Raw genomic sequence first — 24,245 nt, forward strand, 5'->3', positions numbered from 1 at the left:
GTAGATGTCCTCTGTAATGTAACCCAGTTACTAACAGGAACAGTCAGCTTCTTGCTTACTGTCCAAAGATTTAACATTTCCATGCAAAATAATACCTTTGAAGCATGTTGGACATGCTTGGCTCTGTTAACAAATGATTAACATTGATTCCCATAATCCAAAACTGGTGTTTGCATCATCCCAGTTTGAATTCCATAGTTTTGTCTCAGTTTTCTGGAGCACATGGGATCAATTCTGGTGTTCGAATACGTGATATCATTTTGTTTCACAAACAGAACACAAGTAGACATTTTCTAATAAACATATTCAGAAATGTTATCTCTGGGGCAGTGGGGATTTGAACTCACGCCTTTTCTCTCAGAGACAGAAGTTCTATCACTGCAACAGAAGAGTTGCTCATAAAATGCTTATCTCTCCACGACGATGGGAAATGTTTCCTACAACACCAAGGTCGGATCTAATTATGGGCAATCCATTAAAATTAGGACAATATATTAGAATAATAAAAATTGCAGTCTGGTATAAGAACAGATACAGAGAGATGATCACAAATACACACGTAATGACACATATACGGGCTCTCACCTAAAGACACATATTTATGTGCACACTCAAATGTGCATATAGATAAGACGTCACACACGCATACTCGCACAGAGCCACACATGCACGTGGTACTTGAACACTCACCTAAGCTCATACAAAAACCCACATACACCGAAAGAAAATCATTTGCACAAATGAACAGGGGTACTCACACATAACCATGAGAAACATAGACACACGGTAACACACAAATGGGTATGAATACATATACATTCATACAGCACAATGTGTACAGACATACACGCATGAACACAGATACAAATTCCAAAAAATGTCCTCCCACATGTCAACTCACACAGGCACGTAAGTGCACAGAGATAAACATTAATATCATTATTTTCCCATTTTCAGAATCACAAACATACGATGACAGAGGCAGCTTAATTAGTTATTTTTAAATCACATTGATCAGTATGTATACAATGTCACATGTACACTCAAATTCAGAGTCTCACATGCAGACACACAAGTGCATAGGTCAACAGATAGAGGGGCATTTATTAAATAAGGATAATGGGCACAAGCATCAGCAAGCACCCACAAACAATAACACAAACAAGCTTATCAGGAGATGGTTTGGGAAAGATTGCCACACAAACAAACATCATCATATAAATATAAAAAACCATCAAAATATAACATTGCATGATAACATTTATTCAGCATAAACATGAATATAACCTAGTTTAGGTAGGATCTGAAACAGACACATAAGCACACATTTTAGACAGCACTAATGAAAAGTGAACACTCACAAAGACATTACAAGATAAGCATAGGCAGCAACGAAGTGGCATATTAGCATGATGATGTTTACACAATGTGAGAAGACAAAACTTTAGGTGCACAAACACATGAGCACACCAGCAGTAAAGGAACAGGAATATGTTTATTCATGCACAGACTCCAACATGGGCAAGAGTGAAGTAAGAGACTCTCATAACCACATACACAAACATTAAAGGAAAACCAAACACACCAAACAGTAGATCAAATAAATTAAGGGACACATGTACAAAAACTTATTCCTAAATATACAGATCCTACAAAAAAAATGAAATAATGTCCTGACTGTGATGTCACTTATATTCACGATTTGCCAAGCAATTGGTCACCAATACATAAAGATGAGAATCACATTTGAACTTTTATTCAGTGATGGCCACAATTCTCAACTAAAGTGCTGTCACAGCCTATATTTAAAATGTAATGATATAATTAAAATAATCATTCATAATAAGCATTCCTCATACAATAATATCCTTAAATAATAGATTAAAAGAAAAATAATTTAAAACGTTCTGACATGGACAATGAAGAAAGAACATGTGCAGTTAGTATTTGTAATTTCTTGCTGAGAGTCAATAATGCACTAATAGACACAGATAAGAGTCACATTTAAGAAATACCTGACTGCTTTATGAAGATGTAATTGTCTCTAATTACATGACTTGGATGCAGATAGGTCGATCTGGATCAAAAAACAATCTAAATGCGTTCTCTCGGTTTTATATTCATAGATTCAATAGATCGCACTTGGATTGAAGACTATGAGGATGATAACAGCAACATCTGGACAACTGCTTCCACGTTCATCACCTTGTTCTTCCTGAGTATTTTCTACAGCGCTGCCGTCACTCTGGTGAAGGTGAGAATAATCACATCTTTCTCACGCTAAACAGCCCAATATGTTTTGTGAAATCTCTAAGTGTGCCATTGAATAAACATTATATCTGAAAGTCCCTGATCATAAATATCTGCGTCATTGCTTTATCTCTCTTTTCCAGGTTAAGTGAATGAGTTGTGGACCCCTTTGATTTTCCTGATCTGCTTATCAAGGTCTCTGAATTCCCAATCTACAATCTGTCCTGTTGCTGACTCTAACAGTGAGATTACTTCAGTTTATCAGCGTGTAACTGAGACAATTATTGATGGATTTTCCTTTTTACTTTGATATCTTTGAGATGGTTGTGGTTGGAAGAATGTGTAGCTTCCCAGGTGTTTGAAGCCCATTTGTTTTGTTTTTATGAGTTCCTAACTCTGAATGGTTGCCTACCGTTTCTGATGAGCCTTTGTATTCCCTTTCTTGTGACTGTTACTGATGTACAGAAAATTCCCGGCTCACAGCGCATGTGTTCTTGTCTCAATGTGGCATCCAGCCATTATATTCACTTCTGTTATCTTTTACATCTACTTTTTGGATAAAAATGCTTTCTGAAATGGTTAATAAATCTCGAATGAATATGCACTAACCTTGGGTTTGCTTAATTCTTTCTTCAAGGCCAGTCAGTAATAATACATTTTCCCACATCCTACTCCTTTCCCAGCCAAATACTTTCACTTGTTCTGTTTGGTTGCGTTTCATCCAGTCACTCAGTTTAATGCTGCGCTACCATGCAGCCCACTAATGTAAATGCGCCTTTCACACGATATGCCTGATGGAACACTCCAGAGGCAGAATGATTAGAGAACATTTCCTCTTATGCACCAAGGGTCATGACCTCAGGTCACTTAATAATACAAATGAGGAGCTTTGCTCCATTAGAAGCTTATAAAAAGGCAGGTAAACGCGTTTGGAAGTTTACTCTACACTGTCTAAACTAAAAGTAATCCCAATGTGGGGACAGCCTGGGTTAGTAATGCAGAAATCACCACCTAAAGCGCCCAACGAAACATTCATCTGCCAAAAATGTCAACGTTCAGTCAGATATTCAGGCAACAACACGTGCACAATCCAAGGGTGGATTTTCAGAACTGGAGTTTTTCTCACACATAAATCTCATGGAGCACAATTCCTGGGATCAATGTGACACACCACACCTGTCAAACCCCAGGAAATGAGACTGAGATCTATCTGAGACAGGGATATTACTGAACAGCAACCCTCACAAATAATAAATCAGAGGTCGATGTTGATCAGGCAAGGCAGAGCTCATGAGTACTTGAAATATTCAGCCATTGGGATCTATATGACGCAAGACGGAATTAAGAACCAATCAGAGCAACTATTCACAGAGTCTGGAAACTATCAGCAGAGGAGAACAGTCCCAATTTTTCAGAGTCGATGAGGTATATCATCCCAGAATAGTGTTGTGAATCAGTCACGCACCCAATCTCATAACTTCGCATTTTTTTTTCAAAAACGTGGCACCTGAAACTAGATGCAGCATTCCAGGTGAGACAAGAGACTGTTTTATTTCAGTTTAACATAATTGCTTTGTGTTTGTTCTCTACAGCGTTATTGATGAAGTCGGGATTATTTGCTCTTCTGTCGATGTGCCATGGTACATTCCCTGATTTGTGCACATACACACGGGGGATCCTCTGCTCCTTCACCCCTTTGGGTTTACTCCCTTATGTTCCCCTGAGTTCATCACAAAACAAAGAAGCACGTCACACCTCCCTGAGACTGAGATCTATCTGACACACCGCTATTAATGAATAACAATGTTCAAAAATTATAAATCACAGGTTGCTTTCAATCAGGGAAGGCAGAGATCAGAAGTTCTGGAAACCCTGCTGCTTTCCATGTCCTTTCCCATAAGCCGTCTGTCAAGCTTTGAAGCTCTTAGCTGTTCTTCCAATATGCTAACATTTTATTTTAAATTGATATTAATATTTTTCTGTAATTTTGCATTATAGACCAAAGCACAGGTTGAGCCAACAAGGACTCCAAACACTGAACTCTGACAACGTACACGATAAGGTAACCGACATTCTGAAACGGCAAACACCCGTTAACAAATGGTTGACAAGTACAAAACCGACTTACCAAATTCCTCACCATCCAAGCTTTTAAGACCATGGCTGCCCCACTTTTTTTTTGGAAGGTTAAAATTTGCTATTATTACAATCCTATTATTCTTACGTATAAATAAGATCTCTTGACAAATTTGTTACTCAATTTCACTCTGACTACTGGGGGGACTATTACAATTGCATCAAAATAATCATGCCCTTCTTATTTCTGAGTTCCATCCACATAGCTTCACTGGACCATCCCTCAGAAATCCCTTGTGTTAGAACAGCACTTATATTTCACCACAAGAAAAATTGACTCCAATCTCCTTTTAGCTCTTCCTATTTCTGCCGTACCTTTGATGATGGGATGGGCTTTGAACATAAATTATTCAATTTACTGATGATGGTTAGTAGCTGAAAATAAAGATACTATGAGTGACTTGGTGATGGGAAATAAAAGGTTACATTGTGTGGAAGGAAAATTCTGGATATAAACAAGAATTTTAAAAAACGAACTCCATTCTGTCTGCTCAGGTCTTGCCTACACCGCTGTACCTCCAGAGGACTTTCCTTTTATTTTGATGAGTTCAAGTTAATCTCAGCCGCTAAAGTCAATTTTCTTCATTAATATGCAGATGTAACTACCACAGAAGGAGCAAACCTGACCTACTCTTGTGATACAAGGCAGGGCAAGGGACTGAATGGTTAGTAGGGGCGCTTTTTGGGGCTGGGGTCATAATTCGATTAGTTGTAAAATATTTATGGAAAGGATTGCCATTATATATAAGTTAAAGTTCTTAATTGGACAAGGGCAAATTTTGATAGTATGAGACAAAACCTTTCAAAGGTTGATTGGAGTAGACTGTTTCCAGCTCAAGGGACGGCCGGCAAGAGTGAAGCTTTCAGAAGTGAGATAACGAGAGTTCGGAGACGTGATGTTCCTGTTAGTGTGAAGATAAAGGCTGGTAAGAGGAGGGAACACTGGAGGGATAAAGATATTGAGGCTCTGGTTCAGATTAAGAATGAATCATATATTTGATATAGATAAATGAGATCAAGTGAATCTCGAAGAGTCCAAGAGGTGCAGGGACATTCTAAAGAGGGAAATGAGGAGGGCAAGAAAGGAAAATGAGATAACCTTGGGAGATAATGTTAAAGATAATCCAACGAGATTTGACTAGCACATTAAGAGCAAAGTGGTAGATCATAGAGTCATAGAGATGTACAACTTGGAAACAGGTCTTTCAGTCTCACTTACCAATGCTGACCAGATATCCGAAACTAATCTAGTCCCATTTGCCAGTACTTGTCCCATATCCCTCTAAATCTTTCCTATTTGTATACACACTCAGATGCCTTTTAAATGTTGAAATTGCACCAGCCTCCATCGCTTCCTCTGGCAGTTCATTCCATACACACCATCCTCTGCATGAAAAAGTTACTGCTTAGGTACTTTCAACTTTTTCCCCTCTCACTCTAAACCTGTACTCACGAGTATAGGTTTAGATGAGACTCCACCCACCCCAGGGAAAAGACCTTGAATATTGACTGTATCCATGCCTCTGATGATTTTATAAACCTTTATAAAGTCACGCCTCAGCCTTCAACGCTCCAGGGAAATCAGCCCAAGCATATTCAGCCTCTCCCTATATAACTACATGGCTGTGAATATGGAGGAGAAAGTGAGGACTGCAGATGCTGGAGATCAGAGCTGAAAATGTGTTGCTGGAAAAGCACAGCAGGTCAGGCAGCATCCAAGGAACAGGAGAATCGACGTTTCGGGCATAAGCCCTTCTTCAGATTCTCCTGTTCCTTGGATGCTGCCTGATCTGCTGCGCTTTTCCAGCAACACATTTTCAGCTCATGGCTGTGAATATGTATAAGCCTAAAGGGATGGCTTCATAAATCATGTTGCATTTTATATAAATGCTGTTTTTTTTATTATCATTTAGTTTAAAATGGAGGCTGGGTGCCTTTGCAATTTCATATCAGTAGCACAGAAAGACTTGGGGAAATAAACTACAACCAAAAAATGGACAAAAAGTTATTGCACTACGGATAATCTCACCTTATCATTCGTGTAAAAAATAATTCCCTGTTTTGACCTTCCAGTTAATAGAGTCTATTAATTAGTCCTGTGTGTGTAATAATTTTCATCTATCTGTCATTCTACATTTAGTTCTTATAGTTAACGTGTGGATTACTGCACCTCTCTAAAAAGTCGAAACAAAATAAAGTAAAACTGCAATTTAATATAGTATCTAATTACGACAAAAAAAGTAGCAATTCAATGACACCAAATTGGAAAGGAATGTTGAAATGTAGCCAATTCTGAGGAGTACAAGAAGTTGCAAGAGATCATTAATTAATTTATGGTATGTTCAAATAATTAGCAAATGAGGATCCACACAGATAAACGTAAGGTGTTACATCTTGGTAGGAATAATGTGCAGGTCACTTATTCAAAGATGCACGGCTAAGTGAGGGAAACAAACAAAGGGATCTCAGACAATTACATCAGTCACTAACAATTTCACCACAGATTCCAAAGGCCATAAAAATGCAAACAAAGCTCTAAGCTTTATCTCTAAAGGGATAGATTTGAAAATAGGGTCACTATAAAAATTTGGTTGACCACAATTAAGAGTATTGCCTGCTGTTCGAGTTGACATATTATAGAATGTATGAGAGACAGTGAAGAGAAGATTTATAAGAATGATACACAAGTTTCTGGCTGTATATATCAAGGAAGAATTGTTGTGCTGTTCACTTCTCTTAAAAAGAAGGCTGATAGTTCTAAAATGATGAAAGGTTTTGAAAGGAGAAGGTATAGAGAAAACATTTCACTTTGGGATAGAACATAACTAGAGGCTGTCAATATAAGACGGTACCTCAAGAAATCCAAAAGGGAATTCAGAGGAAACCTCTTCACTGACAGAATAATGAGAATGGGGAATATGTGACCAGACAGAATAGTAGAAATAAATAGTTTCGATGTATTTCAAGGAAACTAGGCGAGTACTTGGAAGGGATGGCGATTTAGATGAGGAAATATTTGAAACACCTTGAGTGGAACATAAGCACTGGTATGGACTGATTGTGCCAAATGGTCTGTTTTTCCTCTGTAATCCTATGTAGAAAATCACCATTGTATGAAACAAAAAGTGTATTAAGAACATCTAGAAGAATTATAACGTTTCTCACAAAAAAGTCTCAAGTGTTCAGCACTGAATGTAAATGATTTTATCACATGGCCACTCTTCACTATTTGCTTGATAGCACTGAAAAAGCAGTAATCACAGTACTCTTACGAGGAGTAGGAGTAACCCATTGTCCATGCACCAATTGGGGATCTTAATGAATTATTAATGGTCTCAGTAGGACCTGCCAACCTGGTCCTGGGAATGTTGTGAACACTGTAGCCCTCACGGCTTCTTTCACTCACTTACACTGATTTCCAGTTCCCATAATGATCGCCACCATGGACAGGAGACTGTTCCAGTATGCAGATGAGATACCTTGTTATGAGCCATAAGGTACTTCATTAGGAGGGACATCCTCCAGGCGTGTCTCTAGGATGCCGGAGGAGGTCTCCCACACAGTGGAGGACCCACCTACTGCTAATAAACTGGCAGCATTGGCGGTAACAGACTCTACATTGACCACCTGAGTGGCCATCCTTTCCCTAATTTAGGATCAATAAAATACTACGGAGGTGGAAATATGAGAGCCACTGAAACTCCTTCCTTCCCTTATTATTATCCACCTAATGACCTTGCTGCCTGTCCCTAGAGAGCTGATAGAACCCAGTCCCATTCCAATATTCAAGAACATGAAGATCTGGCAAACTGGTCAACATTGATAAAACTTAACACAAACAGTCTTGGTCTGACTATCAAATTCTAAAGTATAACTTGAGATGAGTTCAATAAAATGGCAGAAATACAGAACAACCACTTCCATCCATCAGAAACAAATTTCTATGATTGGGAACGGGTGGTCCGCTATTTGGAAAGGAGCAGTGCATTTGAAATGTTAATGTGGAGCAGCAATGTTATGTGATGGATGTGTGCACAGTTTGAAGCTGTTTGCTGATTCAGTTTTGCTAAAGCTTTGGCAGATACATTCCAATTAGAATCAATTAAATCTGCCAAAGTGGACATTAAATACTCACATTTATGAGATGCTTTAACATAGAACATAGAAAAGTACAGCACAGAACAGGCCCTTTGGCCCACGACAGTGTGCCGAGGTTTAATCCTAATGTAAAATATAATAACAACCTACACACCCCTCAACTCACTGCTAAACATGTGCATATCCAGCAGTCGCTTAAAAGTCCCTAATGACTCTGCTTCCACCACCACCACTGGCAATGCATTCCATGCATTCACAACTCTCCACGTAAAGAACCAACCTCTGACATCTCCTCTATACCTTTCTCCTAATATCTTAAAAATATGACCCCTCATACCAGTCAATCCTGCCGTGGGGAAAAGTGTCTAGCTATTGACTTTATCTATTCCTCTCATTATCTTGTATACCTCAATCAGGCCTCCTCTCTTCCTCCTTCTCTACAGAGAGAAACGTCTGAGCTTATTCAACCTTTCTTCATAAGGCAAGCCCTCCAGGCCAGGCAGCATCCTGGTAAACCTTCTTTAAATGCTCTCCAAAGCCATCTTTCTTATAGTAGGGCGACCAGAACTGGACACAATATTCCAAGTGTGGTCTCACCAGGGACTTGTAGAGCTGTAGCAAAACCTTGCGGCTCTCAAACTCGATCCCCCTGAAAGCCAAAACACCAAATGCTTTCTTAACAACCCTATCTATTTGGGTGGCAACTTTGAGGGATCTATGTACTGCACACCCAGATCCCTCTGTTCGTCCACACTGCCAAGAATCCTGTCTTTAACCCTATATTCATTCGAGTTCAACCTTCCAAACTGGAAAAGGATGCACCAAATGCCAAACAGGAGAAGTTTATTGACATGTATCAGAAGAGTTAGGACCAATACCAAAAACATGAAACCGGCTTTTAAGCAGGCTTTCAAAGAGAGAATGAGTACCAGAGGGCATCTGAGGAAGTTTATCAGTAAAGTACAGCTAATTCAGGGGACTTGACCATACTCATGGACAAAAAGATATAAAGCAATCAGAGTGTGTATATAAGGGGTACAAGAGACAGTGTGGATCAAGGCCTTGAAGAATTTAGAGACAGACATAAGTTTAAACTCAATACATTAGATGATAATGAGCCAGTTAAGATCTAGTCCTTTCTCAAAAGCACCAGTTTTAAGTTTACCAGTCTTGTCCAGGCTCGCAGTAAATGGGATTTTTATTTGCACTGTGCACATCTCCTGATTTCACAAGATATCTTAGTTTTGTAAATGTAATAGAATGTATTTTCCACCATTTCAGCAATTCAGTAAAATAGAAATTAACCAAAGTAAGCAACTTTCCAAAGCTGTCTTTCAACAGCCAGATTGATACAATATTCAAAGAGTATCTGCATGAACAAAGTGGACTTGTCAGGAGGTTAAATCATTTCAAATTCTAAAACTAGATTCCATTATAATCATATCAGCTGGATGTTGGATACTCCATTAACAAAAAGTTCCCAAATTTAAATGGTTGTTTGCAAATACAGAAATATTTTGACATAAAGGGAAACAACATTTTATACTGAACAATAAAACAGTTCTGATGCTTTGGAAAGTGCACAATGATTGATTGAGATGTCCCCTATGGAAAAATGGCCTGGTCAGATGGTGATGGACAGTTGACAGCTGAACTTTGTTAAGTTTTTAATTGGCAGGTTGCCTGAGTGGTCAAAGTATTGTCATGCCAAATGAGGCAGAGAATGCTATCACCAATTTAGCCGAATCACAACAAGCATTGGCAGTTAACTGTCAACCATCTCCTGGTCCATTCTCCATGCCTTTACCAATCATTACCCAGATTAAATGCTTTCTCCCTTTCCATTGGTATTCTTGAGAATGTCCTGATAAGTACAATACTAAAGACTTAAATTTAAAAAAACTTTTACTTTCATCAATACTCAAACTTCCATGATGTACCAGCTGGCAGAGGTAAAACTTAACTATAAGGTATCAGGCCTACAATGAACTGTCAAAGTTCTGCAATGGTCTCAGAGGAAAACCAGCAACAATGTCCTTGTGGAGATATTACTTTGCCTTTGATTCTATACAACAACAATTTCAAAGCCATTGAGGAACAGAAATAAATAGAAACAAACCACATGCACATACACACAGCACACTATTATTTAAAGTAATAGAGAGAAATTCTGCACTAACAGAAAACCTCATTGTCATTCTGAATACTGAATGTGGCACCAAAAGTACCTTTGTGATAATGACAGTTTGAAAATCTAGCCCATATTGGTTTGTAGCAGTTGAAGAATTAGTCATTCTATTATGAGCCCCCCTCAGTTCCTACACCAGTATGTGATCATAGATTCAGATTGTTTTCAAAGGCAGATATCAATATGAAGTTGCACAGTGGCAGGAGCATGGCTCTCCTATGGACAGCACTAACGAGATCTCACACACATTGGCTCTTTAATAAAGAAATGGGGCAAACCTCAGAGATAGGGAAATGTAAATAAAGGAACCACTAATAAGATTTCATCCAATTCGATGGTAACTGATACCTGATCACCAAATTCAGCTGGCACTTGAAAGGATGAAAGAAGCCCCATAAGGAGAATTCCAAATTTCACTTGATTCTGTGTCACATTATCGCAAGAGAGCTTTGTAGTTGCCTTCTAGCAGACATCATTTTTTTCCACAAACCACAGAGATCAGAACCGAATAGTGCAGAACCACATCAAATCTCATCTCCAGAAGCTGTGTCAATGGGTGTTTGGGTTTACAGTGCCTCTGTATTCTGAGCTTCGGCCCCAACCTCTCGCTGATCCCTAGTTTTCTTGATAAATTGCAGTTCCAGTCAGTTTCTATTTCATCATTGTCCCAGGTTATAGAGGTTTCAGTATCAATGAGTCTGCCAGTATAGCACATTGGTTAAATCAGCAGTGGCTCCACTGAAAAGGCTTTTAAATCCTGAGGTTCATAGAACAGCACATAGTTATCCATGTTAAATGACCTAATAACAATTAACAACATTATATTTGATCTGCTATATTTTCCATTACTGATTGCAATGAATCTACCTCATGGGATGCGGAAACTCACCAATGTCAATAAGAGCCCCTTAAACTTTGGGCAAAGCCCAGGCTATTGACTTAAGAGAATAAACTCCATACAATAATGCAACAAAGAAAAGCAGATTGAAGTCAAATGATGCACAGGTTTGATAGACAGCAAAGCCCTCTCTACCCTAGCAGAGTAGAAAAGTTGCGCATTTATATAACATCATAATGCCACTTCAGAGAATCCTAAACATCTCTTTCCAGATCTCTGAAACAAGTGCAGAGCCCCTGGGGCCACTGTAACTACCTACTACTAAACCCAGGGAATCATAGATGGAAATATCTGCATGTGTTCATGTAACAGTTTAAAATGTGTTTAATACCTCCGCTCGAGTAACTAGCAAAATATTTTCATGGTATGAACAGTAAATAAGAATAGGTCACTTGGCCTTCGAGCCTGTTCCACCATTCAATAAGATCCTGACTGACCCGATATTAACAAGCTTATAAAACATTCCGCTGACAATATCCCACTTTAGCTTCTCTCATTCTATCATTTTAATATATTCCACTACACATCTATTCTAATCTGGAGAATAATTCTCCTGCTGTCAATCACTGTTCCACAATGTACTCCTTCCCTCATTCTCAAACCTTGCCTATTTTTTAGACAGGATAAAATAGATTGCAACAGACTCCACTGTTTGCTTGTACTTGACACAATAAGAACTAATGAAATATTTCAATACACTCCTTTGGTGTAAAATATGATTTGTTTTAATCCTTTAAAACTGGTTTAGTTCTTTTTATATTTGCATTGAATGGTATTTCAGTTTGATCCAGATGTTAGTAAGTGAAATATTACAGCACTGAGCTTTGTCTCATTCTCCTCTGGTGGAAGTTGGAAAGGAGTGCTTTCTTACAACAGGGGGTCAAGAGAGTGAAAAATGAACGGCCAAGTTGAGTAATAATACATGCAGGTTCTGACAAAGTCAATTTTCAATCAGAGATGTTCTATACAACTACCGAAGTACTTTTGATCATGTAGTCACATGTCGGAAATGTGATATCTAATTTGTGTACCGTGAGAAAACCAGGAAGGAGATGATGACCAGATCATCTGCTCATCGGGATTGAGCAATAAATATTGGCCAGGATTGGGGATTATTTACATCTCCAAGGATTAATGAAGCAATTAAGGGCAATTGCATCAATTCTGTATAAGATACAAAACAGACCTCTGATGATAGAATGATCGTCTCCCTACCCTTGGTCAGTAGGCTTATTTTCCTAGATGAGATTTAGTAGACTTGGATTCCTGACCCACCTACTCCAGAGGTGTGTCATACATCGCTGAACATTTTAATTTTAAGAAAAGGAATACTTCTTCAACCAATGGGCTGTTGTCATTTGGAAATGCAATATGTGTAATTAGGAACCAGCACTTTGGGTCACCTTTGCTGATTCCCTGTGTGTTCTACGGGAGTCAGTAATTTCTATCAGTGTCCACCGTTAAAGCTACAAAAAGTTCTCTAATATCTCTCCTCAATAGGTCATTCTTCCCTTTTGAATATGGGCAGTGAGCACTGAGTCCTCTCTCTTTTTTAGCAACAAATGGCTACCTTGCTTCCAGTTTGCTATCAGCAAGAGGTTAACTTGCACTGTAAAAGTGTGGCAATACAGAGAACAACTTCCCCATATATGACCCAGGCGAAGATCACAAGATGCAGCACAAGCCAGTGTTTATGCCGAGAATTAGATAACCAGGAAGGATGTTCTCCATGGCTGGGGAGTCCCGAACCAGGGCTCACGGTTTAAGGATACTGGCTCGGGCATTTTGGACTGAGATGAAGAAACCTTTCTTCACCCTGACAGTGGTGACTCTTTGGAATTCATTGTCATAGAAATTGATTGAGTCCAAAACATAATAGTTTTTTTTCAGACTAAAGGAATCAAAGAATGATGGAACAGGGTACTGAATTGGATAATCAGCCATCATCATTTTGAACAGCAGCGCATGCTTAAGGGGCTGAATGGCTTACTGCTCCACCTATTTCTGTGACCATTCTGTGGCTTGAAAAGATGTATTTTGTTCAAAAGCTAATCAAGATGATTGTGAATTAGACATTCCTCAAATTAAATTGAACAACGAGGAAGTTCTGGAAAACTGGGATAAACTGCTGAGTTACCTTCCAGATGAAAATCAAAATGACCTGAAAGAGTTGGTATAATCACATGGGGAGATATGTGGGAATAACCTGGGAATTACTGATCTCACTACACATAATATTGATTGAGGAAATGCTGTTCCAATCAAGCAACATCCTATAGATCTAACCTTTGAAGGTTGGCACAGGTTCAGAAAGAGACTGAACACATGCTGAAGCATAACATGGTCGTACGTTGGATCAATCTTACTTTTTGACTGTCACTTTCTTTTCTCGTGAACTTAAATTGTCAACTTGCTCAGAATTTGGACAGAGTTTGGACTCCATGTTTGTTTCACAGATTCAATTGAACACAAGGACAAATTAAGACACTTCAAGCAAACACTTTCAACTACAATTAAAGATGCAGCTTGATACAGTACTTGGGGCAAATGGAACCGAATGTTATGGGGAGAAAGCGTGATTAGGCTATTGAGTTGGACAATCGGCCACGATCGTGATGAATGGCAGGGCAGGCTCGAAGGATTGCATTGCCTCCTCCTGCTCCTATTGCCTACGTTTCTAAACCGGCTTAAATATCCAAGAAATCTGAGGATTCACAATTATAAGCTGTCATCAGATGATTTAGGTAAACAGGTTACACATTAGATTTTCTCGTTAGCATATAAAGTTAGTCCATATGATCTCCCAGTATTGAACTTGAGGCTGAGATGACAGTTCATTAGAAGCTTTCCCACCACTAAGATGAATCTGTTTGCTGGATTTATCCAGACAATTTTGAACAAAAATATTTTAAATGTTGTGATTCTCCTGTCTTTGATTCCATGTCTGTATTTGAACAGGATTAGGTTGTTGTGGATATTACCGCTGCAGCTTCAATGTTCCTTTTCTCTGTATCCTCAGGTGTCTCCAATCCAGTTGTTGTCAGTTACCAACACTCAATGACAATAAGCCTTTCTAATTGAAGCATAAATTTCTGGAGAAGCTCAATAGGTCACAGGACTCAAAAAACATTAACTCTGCTTTCCCTCCACAGATGCTGCCAGACCTGCTGAGATTCGCCAGCAGTTTCATTTTTGTTTCAGATTTGTAGCATCTGCAATTTTGTTTTATTGTAGCCTTTCTAAAATTCTGTCAAACTTCATCTCATCCAAGTCTCAACTACATTTTTTTTCACCATGAACTGGACATCAACATCCTCTTCATAATACCTCAGCCAGGACCCTGCCCCTATGAAGTTTAATCAGGGGATTTATGATATTTGACCCCACTCATTCTTTTGCTACCCTTTCACTGTTTGTGACTAATGATGACTTTTGGATTCCCTTTTAATGTTAGCTGCCAGTCTCCCTTACTCTTTATTTCCCCTTTGAACTGTCTATATGTAGCATGGTTCTCACTGGGGTTAACAATAATCCATATCCTTTGGAATATCATGCAGGGAATTAGTGTATTGTTTTTGCCACCATTTCCTGCTTGTGGAAATGCTAAGCTGTACTGTTCAGCTGTAGCTGAACATTGCTCAGATTTGTGCACAAATGTCCTTGCTCAAATGCCCTCTTGCCCCATTGAACTCAACACTCCTCCAACTCAGAATTATTCTGGATTGTTCCTTGTTCATTTTATACACAAGCTAAAATATTTTGATACAATGACCGATGCTTTCTTAAATGATCCCAGTCTAATATTTAATGCACTTTATACATATTGTGTGTATGTACACAAATTATGAAGTTGGCAGTGTAAATTGAAGATACCATTAGGATTCTGAACATTATAAATAGGACCGTGGCATGCAAACTAAGGAAATCACGACAAATGGTTATAAACAGTCCTGCTTTTCCCTCATGTCTAGTCTTTATGCAGCACGCTTCAGGAAGGGATTTGAGAAGGTGCACAAAAGGTACACAAAAATGGTACCAGAGATGAGCAACTGGATAACTATGTGAATAGTTTGAAGAAGCTCAGGCTGCTCTTTATGGAGAACAGAAGATGAAGAAGACATTTTATACGTGTTCAAAATCATGAGGGATTTGGATAGAGTAGTGTAAAAGGATTGGTTACTCTGTGGAGGGTTGGTATGGACTTATTGGGCCAAGTGGCCTGTTTCCATACTGTACGGATTCTATTTTAAAAAGCTTGTGAAGAAAAGGACGCTGACTTAAGATGATCAGCAAAATAAAACAACTGCTACAAGGAATTTTTTTTTTAAAAAAAAGCATCGTTTGGAAACTGGGATGTTCTGCCTAATAGTGTAGTGGTGGAGGCAGCTTCAACTGAGGTCATCAAAAGGAATCTACAATTTTCATAAGGAGAGGTTTTGCAGTATCACATAGTAAAAAGACTTGGGAGTGAACATAGGCAAGTTTCTCTTTGAGAGCTGATCACATCATTGCCTCCGAGTTGTTACCATTGATCATTGGATAACATTGCACAAACTACCAGCTCTCCAGTTATTTCCCAATGGTTTGCCATATTCTGAAATAATGACTAACATAGTCATGCCTGCAACTAAACTTACTTTGCAATTACTTCACTTGATCCAGGAGAACCTGCATTCCCATTTTCCGCACTGTTTGCACTGACAATGTTTCCAGAACAGCAATTCATCAAAGAACACATATTAAGTCATTTAACATCAGTAAACTTATCCAGAATTAAGTCCAAAGCAATTTAACAAAAAAAAAATCGAGACTTGAGATTCAATATTCCAAGCCTGGTCGACTAGTTTTCTTAACTTAGTCAATAACTACAATTTTAATAAATCGCATTATTTTGCCATAGTGATAATAAGAGAACAGAGATATCCATGCAAAGTGAGAATCAGGTGTAACAGACCTTTAGCTGATCTTTGTTCTGATCAGAAATAGTGATTATTGGCAGGAAAGGTCCTTTCAGTGTAAGTCGAATGAGTTGCTGCAGTTCATTCCGTAGAGTGTAAATGCTAGGTAACCCAACATCGTAGCTCAGTGATGGTGAAGGGAGTGGAAATTAGGTACGTTAGTTCTTTTGCCAGTCAATCAAACTGCTCTCTCTTTGATCATATTGAGCTTCTTGACTATTGTTGCAATAACCAGGTGAGCAGTGAAGATTCCAGCTCCCAATTTTAGCATTGGAATGGTGAAGTTAATCAGGGGGTAATGTCAAAGTAGTATACCTTGTAATCTTGCTAATGTAACAAGTTATTGCTGTCTTCACTACCCATCCCCCTGGAGTGTATTGACAATGCTGTCCTAATGATCTAAAAAATGTTGCTGGGACTTTATTTGTTTTCAAGATGCATCATGAACCATCTTGGTCAAGATGGTATGAAGTTCTTTTGACTTCCACAGGATGTCTACAGTACACCACAATAAGGGAATGATGGGGTTGGGGTGTGGAAGACACAGTACAGAGTGAAAAGAAGAGAAAACCATTTCTTTAGTATGTCACCATTGTTTATAGCCATTTCTGGGCTATGCAAACCTTCATACTGAAAGACAAGCAACATTCAACCGACTACTGAAAAACTTTGGATGTTTTATGCTGATTCAAGATTGGTCTCTCAAAATAAGCCAAGCATTTCTGAACCAGTCAAGCAGTTGTTTTCTGTGATTGTTCTCATCTGTATTGGTGTTCATCACACTGCCATGGGATGCTTTCGTGAGGCAATCCTGACATAATCTTACAACAGCTGCCAGCACTTCCCTTTCACATTATTGGATCCCTAATGTAGCAGATTTAAATCTGACATTAGATCAAACTTACTTACCAATTTGTTTCCTTTAGTTTCTGACAAATTTGGGTTTCCACCTAATTCACAGTGTGAGGTATCAAAATTTTCATAGCTGCAACTAGTCATAAAGTACCAGTTTAATCATTTTAAATATGTGCATGATCACAAAATTAATATTTGTCACTTCTTATCAACATCGAGAGTTTTGGCTGTGAGGGCAGGAGCTGGTGGGTGGGGAATAAAGAGGTCAAATAAAGACTTGTCTGCACTGGGACAGAGGGAAAACATCACAAATGCAAGGATTCAAGTTTAACTGCCTTATCTCTGAAAAAGAAACTCAAGGTCTTTTACACTATTGCTAATTTAACCCTTACAAGCACAATTTGTAACTCAATGTTTGATTCAGAATCAAAATATAGTAATTTCCCATTATTCAAATTCACTAAAGGGTCATGTCATATTAGTCAGTATTGGCTGGTTTGTTGAAAAAAGAATTTTATTCCTTTTCCTTTCCTGCTCCTTCATCCGTTTGGAGTTTACTGAAAGATCTGACCATAATAACCCCGGGAGTAATTACAGGTCTCTGATCCAGAGCAGTGTAATCACCTCAGTATTTAGGCTTATATTCATTGATGATATCAGTGAAACGGTGTGGATGTGATGCTGCCTGTATTGAATTCACCATGAAAGCACTTTATAAACTTGATTCAAACAAATAACTATTACTAGGGAATGTGCCTGACTCTGTTGATGCACATGGCCTCTGGCCAACTTAAATTATAAAAAGTGTGAAGCATTCAATGGTGACATTGTATGGGAGATAGACCAGGGTGAGGAGACTAGGAGCTGGTCCCGATCCATAGCCGTATTTCTTCAAATATGTAGCCATATTTCATCAAATGACACCAAACTTTGGAGACCATGCGTTGATTTTGGAGGTAGTGTGGAATGGGGGGTGGGGGATTGAGGATGAGCAGGAAAGAGAAACAAAGGGAAGCGATGAGGTGGAGTGAAGGAGAGGAACCCAATTCTTCAGTATTTTCACTGTAGCTCCAATGTCCTGAAACAGAACCACATTATCGATCAACAAGCAATTTCTCGTCTTAGCATTTAGGGTGGTGGTACTACTGTTTAAGACAACTCTGTCATTAATATTAAATTCCATGGGAGGCAGTCTAGCAACCTCTTTAATGTAGCTGCTGTTATCTGAACTGGCATTCGTCGCATTGCACAAAACATTTCAAAGGAATCAATGGTTCTTCAACATTCCCTTTTCACATTGTTGTATTCCAAATGAAGCATAATTAAACCACATCAAAATCAGATCATATTCAAACTTGCTTCCTCATGCCTGGCAAACTTTGATTCCCATCCTCCTGACAGTCTGGTCTATCAAAATGTCCCCAGCCACAAGTCATTGTGAAACACAAATTAAACAAAAGACTTACACCTATAAATGTTTTGCAAACATTTGAAAATAAACCCTGAAGATCAAAAGGCTCTATTGAGCTGATAGAGCTTTTTTTCAAAAAGAGGAATCACTCTCATCACCATGAGTAATGCAAATATTGGGAGGGAATGGTGGTGTTTGCTGTAACACAGAGAGATGTTTTCAAAGGAAGTTCCTCCAGAAATCTTACAAAAATTCCTGCTCTCTAGAAATTCCTTTCCCCATTACATTCTGTTAAAAAAGGCCACTTTCAAAAGCTATGACTGCAATATATGTTGATATTTTATCAACTTTCACAGAGGTTTGCAGGATACCATGGTCTGTTCTTTTTGAATAGATAGGGATGAGGGGAGATGGCAGATGTCATAGTATTGGGAAGCAGAGAGTTTGGTAGTCAATGTGTTTTCAATATGTTTAGCCTCATTGCACAGTCCAGTGCTTTACAGTGAACAACTGAAGGCCTGAACATTGAAAGTCTGGAAATGATTATTGAAATACTTTGTGTTAATGCATGCTCAATTATTCACTGGCTTATAACTGGGAGGTGGTAGGATTTGGAAAATAGCAGGTCGGCAGTCTGGCACCTTCTCATTGCTAAGCCGTGCTTACATAGACCAGTTCTCCTTGACATCGTGACTCTCCATGATCTCTCAGGCCTGCCTCCCTCATTTCCCTGATTATGCCCACCTTTGCTGCCCCATCAATGATCAGTATGAACAGTAGGGCTCAGAAATGTGTTGATCTGTCCTCCCTCTCACTGGAGTAGCAACTCTTGAAACTAAGCTGCACCATCAACTGATGAGTAACCCTGGCAAGAATCTCTTCATTTTAGATTAGAATGGAGCTAGAAAAGCACAGCAGGTCAGGCATCATCTGAGGAGCAGGAAAATCGCCGTTTCGGGCAAAAGCCCTTCATCAATGAAGAATCTCTTCATTGGTCACTGCTGGTAACATGCCATCCTTAGCATATGCCTAAACCTCCAGGTTTCAGTCCCAGCATCAGGTCTGCAGCATTCACTGCAAGCTTCCACCTAAAATGTCTTTTTACATGACTAATGATAGAGCAAAGATTATATGCCAGTCAATAATTTCTTTAATGTAACATAACAAACTGTTGAAGTTGACAATCTGAAAGAAATACAGAAGTTGCTGGAGAAACTCAACATATTTTGCAGCATCTGTGGAGACAAAGCAGAGTTCACCTTGAGTCAAGTGACCCTTCTTCAGAGAGATCTGAAGTTGTGAACATGAGTCATTCAACGAAAAACATTAACTCTGCTTTCACTCCACAGATGCAGCCATATCTGCTAGCTGTTAGTAGACAGTCACACATTGTATTCAGCTTACTTTTCAATGACCTGCTTAGTTTCTGGAGAACCAGAATCACCAGCTCCCTTGCATTTTCAGCAGTGGATGTTTTCAGAGCTGCAAGTGCCATTAAGTCAATTGAAGCAAACATTTATGTTCAGAATAAAAACATTTTTCGAAACTTGAATAGGAATGTCAGGATTTCGAGCCACTGACAGTCAGGCTGGAACATGGAAATGAAGGATGTGACAAACCCATTTCTTCAATACTTTACACATGTTGCACAGTCTAGAAAAGTCTCAAATAAAGAGCTTAGGGCAATTAGAGAAGGGCAACTACTGTCCAATTTCTCCATTTAAGGGCTTTGGATTCTGGTTCTACATACAAGATTGACTTTACCTCATCAATGGGCATTTGCTCAGTAATTGCAAGCATTAATGGTGGCACAGAAAGGTTTGCCACTCTGCTATTGTCCCAATTCATCCAACAGCTCTTTAGATTGGGCCGTTTCAATCTTGGGATAGTGACCCAGCAACAGCTTCTTGATCAGTCCACATCAGCAGCATGTGAACATTAGTGGTGCCATCATTCACAGCAGCGCTGGCTCCAGTTCTCAGTCCAAGCAGCAGGGTTCCACCACAATTCACAACATTATTGCTGCAAATGTCTTGTTTAAAAAAAACACCACAATCTAACTTCTAGAAAAAATACACACTTGGGAGGCAGAGCCCAGCAGTTTCCGTCATGTGCTAACTATGGCCTGGAATAGCGTATTTGACATTGTTCTCGCATGTATGTAGAAGGAAATACCTACATAACTTCACAGGAATTGCTTGTTCTCCAGCAATAACCTTTATTCCAAATACAAAATTAATCAGGAATTAAATTGCACTTTGGATCAAACTGACTCTTTAATTTCTTCAAGTTGTTCCTGGCGGACTATAGGTTTCATTTCTGTCGCAGTTTGGATTGTCACACTTACTATGCCTACAATTGGTCATAAAAGATAAATGAAGTTACGTAAATGAGCATTTGCCTCCATCCCACAATTGTGTGCCAGCTATTAGAAAGACTGAAGATTATGGATTCAGGACTGCAGCCTGCATTCAGCGTTTGAGTGAAACTGGCCACACTCCAGATGGGTGACTGCAATAGATGGTGAATTTGTTTTTCAAAACCTTTGTTGACGGTGATAACGATTAGAGACAGAAATGGGATATCAAGTTCTTGAATGTATTCATATTCAGAGTTGAGAAACTTCAATAACAAAATGCAAGCAAACTCACAATGAAGTGTCTTTGATATCCTCTCCTAATACAATATTTTTGGACCAAAATTCTGAAGCCTTAATTCTAATGCAGATAACAGAGAGACAGTAATGCAAATGCTCTTGCCTGGAATGGTGTTCCCTGTGCTGCTGGGTGATGTTTCCTGAAAAGTACCTAGAAAGTAATTTCCTTTCTATTTTGTGTACTCTGAATGAAGCAAAATATTAATCACATATTGTTTTCAAACTTACTTTTTTCATGATAGATTTTGGAGTGTACAGTTTTCCATCCACCTTGCACTTTGGACTGTCAGGTGATCTGCAAATGGTCAGAAAAGTGCTATTCAGTCATGTTAAGCATACATCTACATCCACAATAAAATCATCATTATAAACCTGAAAAATGGAGTAAGCATTTTAAGCCATGGACAGCTAGTTTTGTAAAATTAGTTCAAGGCACAATTACAATAGATGGTTATTTATTACCCCAAAACCCTCATTGGCAGTTTGCAAGACAAGGTAATGAGGCTGGAGGGTGGGAGCAAAGAAAGGGAGATATGATACAACAAATTCGCTTCTTCAATACTTTATACTTGTTGAAACGTCTGAAAATATCTCAACTAAAGAGTTCCAGGCCCAAATGGAGACGAGGCAACCAATTTTCCAATGTCTCCAATGAGGACCTTTGGTACTGTCTCGACATACAGGGCTGAATTTTCCACGTCAACTGACTCTTGCCAAGATTCTGATGAGTCAGGCCAAGTGGAGGGGAATTCAGGAGTAAAGCCCAATCCCTTCAGCACCATTATATTATCTTGTCAGTGGTGGGCAAATGAAGGCACCAGCTGAGAGCCACTCATGTTTGTCTGTGTTGTGAGCAATAGAGCTCCTCAACTCACACAGTGAGCTTTTGCCTTCAAATCTCTTTAGTACAGTCTCAGCAATACCCATCACTAATGACAGCAAAGGAAAGGTCGTTGCCCTGCTTTCACTCTGTTATTGCTGTTAGCTCCTGGGATCATGCCATTTCAATAATGGTTTGTGACCAGGCAGCAACTTCTGTATTAGCTACTGTCAGTACCGTGCCACCCTTGGCACTGCCAACCATCGCATTATAATCCAGCTCTCAGTTCAACCAGCAGGCTTCACCAGAATTCATAAAATTATGACTGCAAAGGTCTTGTGTAAGAAATAACACCATCTTCCAACTTCTGGATGTTATACATATTTTGCGGGTTAAGCTGAGTGTGGTACCTAGGGCCTGCTACATGGTTCCTGGATGCAGAAGGAAATATCTACATGACTTCACAGGAACTGCTTGTTCTCCAGTAATTGCCTTGGAGAATATAATATCAAATGAAGCACGAATTACAGAGAAGATCAAACATATTTTGTAGTTATTGCGAACAATCCTGGAGAACTATATTTTCCATATCCCATGCAGTTTGGATTGTCAAACTTGTCATGTCTATAACTGGGCAGGCAGATAAATTAAGTCCTTAAGTTAGCATTTGCCTCCAACTACTATTGAGTGCCAGCTGCTTGAATGGGTGAAGGCTCTGGATTCAGTAGTGCAGGTTGAGATCAGCTGCTTTTGTTAAACTCCTTACAATCCAGACGGATACTGCAATCAATACTGATTTTATTCTTCAACCCATTTCATAGGTTTGATGGACACTATAGCTGGTGATAAGGATGAGTGTGTGATGGGATACATATTTCTTGAATATATTCATTTTAAGAGACTAAAATGATCAGGAATAAGTAACCCAAATTTGCAAGCAATGTTGAATTCAAGCTTCCTTGATGTCCTCTCATAAAACTGATTGTTTTGAAAAGAACTTTCCGACCCAAAGAACAATGTGGATAATGGAGAGGCAGTATGTGATTGCTATGGTCGGGAATGGTAATCTCTGTACTGCTGTGTGGTGTTCTCATGAGGGATCTATACGTTATCTTACCATAACTGCCTGCCCACCAGCAACTTACTTTCACTTTCTTGTCCTCTGAATGAAGCAAAATCATGGTCACATATCGTGCCAAACATACTTTTACGAGACCGCCTTAGATTTGGAAGGCATGGTTTCCCATCACCATCGCAGTTTAGGCTGTCACATTTACCAGGCTTGCAATTGAACAGGAAAGTTTAGTCACTGAAATCAGCATTCGTCTGCATATACAATTGTGTGCCAGCTGCTGGAATGGCTGAAGGATCTGGATTCAGTATTACAGCACTTATTCAGCTGCTTTTTTAAAAAAACTGCTCCCACTGCAGAAGGATGACTGCATGAGTTGGTGAGTTTTTTTGTCAAACTTACATAACTGGTTTGCAAGAAGTCAGAGCACAGGTAAGGGGAGAGGCAGAGAATGTCGGGGAGAAGGGATTTTTCCTTGCAGTATAGACCAGAGAGTTCAATGGGAGGTAAAAACGTTCAGGACCCGGCTAATGAAGGGGAAACATTTCACTGAAGAGATTTGGATGTTTTAAAGCAATGGCTTTTCCAGCAACTCTGCTTTTCTTTGTGGTTTACAGCATTCACAGTTCTTTCGCATTTTATATGGATGCTTTCTGTTGTTCTAGTTAAATAAGAGCTTCAATCTGTAGGAACAAAGCAAACATTAGAGATGCAAATTTAGTGTGATTGCTGTGATCTGGTCTGCAAAGGTGTTTGTTGCACTGCTGTCACATGCTCTCAAGAGGCAGCCCCTGAATAATCTAAACAACAGCTCTCCAGCAATATCCTTTCACATCTTTGATTTCTGAATCAAGGATCAGTTACACACAAAGTGGAGCAAACTTATTTTCTGCAACTGTCCCT

General features: G+C 39.1%; 1 long non-coding RNA gene across 1 annotated transcript; it reads left to right on the forward strand.

Moving 5' to 3' along the window:
- The first annotated feature begins 1,904 nt into the window (after positions 1-1,904).
- Positions 1,905-2,858, forward strand: LOC140494370 (uncharacterized). Its single transcript, XR_011963933.1, has 2 exons — positions 1,905-2,254; positions 2,394-2,858. It is a non-coding gene; the product is annotated as an uncharacterized lncRNA (long non-coding RNA).
- The last annotated feature ends 21,387 nt before the right edge of the window (positions 2,859-24,245 follow it).

The sequence above is a fragment of the Chiloscyllium punctatum genome, chromosome 24, assembly GCF_047496795.1.
Source record: "Chiloscyllium punctatum isolate Juve2018m chromosome 24, sChiPun1.3, whole genome shotgun sequence".
NCBI classification, from domain to species: Eukaryota; Metazoa; Chordata; class Chondrichthyes; order Orectolobiformes; family Hemiscylliidae; genus Chiloscyllium; species Chiloscyllium punctatum.